Consider the following 3699-nt stretch of genomic DNA (forward strand, 5'->3'; position numbering starts at 1 on the left):
GTTTTCGAAAAGAAAAACTTGTGATGGTGGATCCATCAGGGCCTTGATGGAGGGCCTTGATGGGTTCAACATCGGAAAAGATGTACCTCTGCCAGGTACCAATCTTTGGGTTGAAAATAATAAAGCTGAGACCGGGCGGTTGACTTGCACGAGAAGGGAGTCTCGGTGTAATGTCTCCGTCTGAGTCGATTAAGGACCGTGTCGATGTAGGCTTGCTGATTGAGGACCTTTTAACTGGTCACATGCCTCATCATGGGTAAGCTTTGCCTCGGGCAGACTAATACAAGAATAGGACAACACGCAATGGGAGTCGAGAGATGGCGAGGTAGCGTGTACCCTCCATGGCAAGAGGCTGGACGGTGGTGTATCTGTGCTCTCGGTTGACGTGAACCCGATCTGGTCTTAAGAACTCTGGTGGCGAGTTGACATATGCAAGGGTTAAGTGCTACACATGTCGTGTGATTGGAGATCCCCAGCTGGGTATTAATCGATTCAGATCGCCATTACTTCTCGAACATGAAGACTTGGTCACTGCCCTACACGTAGCAATCTAGTGAACTGAAGGGATGATAAAAAGACGGCTAGTGTAGGCCAAGTGCTTGAACTAGGGTAGAAAGAACTCTAGATGCAGGTAACTTTACTTAACCTGACAAGTAAAAATGGATTTTTAAGGATCCACTTATAGTAAGCTTTTCTGCAAAAGAGTCTTTGATTCTTGACAAGCTATACCTTGATTCCCAATAGCCAGCATATCCTTGAGAGTCTTTTTCTTTAGACGGGTAAGACTTGCGAAAGTACACTTCATACTCAGGGTTTTCGAACCCATGTTGTTGCAGGTACTAGAATTGTGCTACTATGGATGTTGTTAAGCGCCGGTGGGCATGGCCTTCTTATAAGTCTAAGTACTTCTATACTTCTTATTGAGGATGGTCACTTAAGCTAGCATATATTTCAAAACTACAAATAATTTATAACAATTCAAGTTATTTCTTTGAATCACTTTTGTAATCACTCCGATCATGTACATTGTAAAACTTGATGTAACTTGTAAAATTTGGTAATAAGATTTCCGCTGAAAATGTTGGTGTGTGATTTGTGTTTACTTAATTCTGTGGTCCTGGTTGTAAGTGTTTTTTCCGAGGTCCTTGGGGCACTCGGACAGATCCTGTTAAGTTATCTGGTACACATGCATAGCCGTCTGAGGTCTTCGAGACAAGGACAGGTGCATGTGGGCCCAATAACTTGGGAGGTTCTGCCACACTTTAGTTCTTTCAGTTTTTTTTGGAGCGAACGTTACATGTTTGCATGTTCCAAAGCAAACGTCAGAAATCAAGTTTTATCTATAGAGGTTTACTAGCGAGGATTTTCATCCTTGAGGCCATCCTCCATTTGAAATGGTCTCATATTCCATTGCCTTGGGTAGTGGCATCACTGCATTGAAACTTTGGCACTGGCCATGAGACATATATTTTCTTCTTTTAATACTTATGATGATTCCATGCTAAGTTTAGGTGCTTTGGAATACTTGATTGTTTAAGTCTTCTATTGATTTCTACTGTCTATTCTTCTGCCTTTTCTCTTGTTATTAACTGTTGAACTGGCCTGGCTCTACCTTTTTTGTTATTAACTGTTGAAATGACATGCTCTACCTTTTTTGTTATAAATTGTTGAACTGACTTGGCTCTACCTATTTTGATATTAAATGTTGAACTGACCTGGGTTGCTGCCTTTCATTTGCAGATAATGCTGGAGTGATTGTGAATCCCAAGGGTGATATGAAAGGTATGAATTGTCCACTATAATTCCTCCAGCATTGGGCCTATTCTGTTTGGCATGGCATGACAAACTATCAAATTTGTCTTGCAGGTTTCGCTATCACTGGACCTATCGACAAGGAGTGTGCTGATCTTTGGCCTAGGATTGCTAGCGCAGCAAACACCATCGTTTGAGAGCTTGTTGGAATATGTTCAGACTTCTATATGTTCATCTTATTATGAGTTGCTAAGAGTGCTATTGGGCTTAATGGGCCCTTTATGTTTGTTCACTCAATTTTGTAGTAAACTGAAAGGGAAATGTGCCTTTGGGCCATTTCTAAGTATTTTGGTGATTGAGTGCAAACACAAGTGCTTAAATGTGAAAATGTGCCCATGGTTGAACAAAGTGCAAATCACAAGTAAAGGTATGTTTCTAAGCCTTAGTACATTGGTTTTGTGTACTAATATCTTGTCTAAGTGTTAGAAACAGGAAAAAGAAAAAGAAGTGGAGAGTGGCTGTGTACAGCCAAAGGCTGCTTCGGGCTGGGGCACCGGACTGTCCGGTGTGCACCGGACAGTGTCCGGTGCGCCAGACCAGCGCGGGGTAAACCAGCCGCTCTCGGGTTTTCTCCGGCGACTTCGGCTAAAATTCACCGGACTGTCCGGTGTGCACCAGACTGTCCGGTGAGCCAACGGTCGGCCGGGCCAACGGTCGGCCGCGCGATCGGCGCGCGACACGTGGCCGAGCCAACGGTCGGAAAGGAACACCGGACTGTCCGGTGTGCACCGGACATGTCCGGTGCGCCAACTGTGCGCAGATCTGCATCAGATATCAACGGTCGGATGTGCTGTTTAAGGAAACAAATCGGGCACCGGACAGTGTCCGGTGTGCACCGGACTGTCCGGTGCGCCACGAGACAGAAGGCAAAGATGGCCTTCCAGATTTGTTCCCAACGGCTCCTAGCTGCCTTGGGGCTATAAAAGGGACCCCTTGGCGCAAGGAGGAGAACACTAAGCATTCCTACAACATTCCTAAGCACCAAGACATCGATTCCACGCATTCGGTTCATTGTGATAGCATCTAGAGCTCTTGTGGAGTTGTGAACTCTTTGAGTTGTGTTGCGAGCTCTTGTTGCGACTTGCGTGCGTGGTGTTGCTCTGATTTTGAGTCTTGTGTGCGTTGCTAGTTCCCTCCTTACTCCGTATTTCTTTGTGAATCTCAAGTGTAAGGGCGAGAGGCTCCAAAGTTGTGGAGATTCCTCGCAAACGGGATATTGAGAAGAAAAGCATAACACTGTGGTATTCAAGTTGATCATTGGATCACTTGAGAGGAGTTGAGTGCAACTCTCGTCCGTTGGGACGCCACAACGTGGAGTAGGCAAGTTTTGTACTTGGCCGAACCACGGGATAAATCACCGTGTCCTCTCTGTGTTGATTTTCTTGTATTGTGCAAGATCTTCGCTCTAGCCACTTGGCATTAACTGTGCTAACACTTAATCAAAGTTTTGTGGCTTAAGTTTTTAAGATTTACAGGATCACCTATTCACCCCCCCCCCCTCTAGGTGCTCTCAATTGGTATCGGAGCCGTTCTCTTCAAGAAAGGGACTAACCGCCCGAAGAGATGGATCCTAAGGGGAAGGGAATCGTGATCAACGATAAGGAGAAGGAGTCCTTCGTCAACGAGCCCAAAGAAGACAAGCCTACCGACTCCGGCTCGGGCCATAGACGGAAGGAAGGGAAGAAGAAGAAGACAAGGCGCATCAAGGAGATCGTCTACTACGACGATAGCGACGAATCTTCCTCTTCCCAAAAGGACAACGATGACAACGTCTATGACAAACAAAAGACGGTTAACTCAAACTTTTCTTTTGATTATTCGCGCATTCCGCATAATTCAAATGCTCATTTGCTCCCCATTCCACTTGGCAAGCCTCCTCACTTTGAT

General features: G+C 45.3%; 1 long non-coding RNA gene across 1 annotated transcript; it reads left to right on the top strand.

The window, feature by feature from the left end:
* The first annotated feature begins 1274 nt into the window (after positions 1–1274).
* LOC103638513 (uncharacterized) lies at positions 1275–1976 on the top strand. Its single transcript, XR_002265232.1, has 2 exons — positions 1275–1782; positions 1867–1976. It is a non-coding gene; the product is annotated as an uncharacterized lncRNA (long non-coding RNA).
* Positions 1977–3699: the final 1723 nt, after the last annotated feature.

The sequence above is a fragment of the Zea mays genome, chromosome 9 (assembly GCF_902167145.1).
Source record: "Zea mays cultivar B73 chromosome 9, Zm-B73-REFERENCE-NAM-5.0, whole genome shotgun sequence".
Taxonomy (NCBI): domain Eukaryota; kingdom Viridiplantae; phylum Streptophyta; class Magnoliopsida; order Poales; family Poaceae; genus Zea; species Zea mays.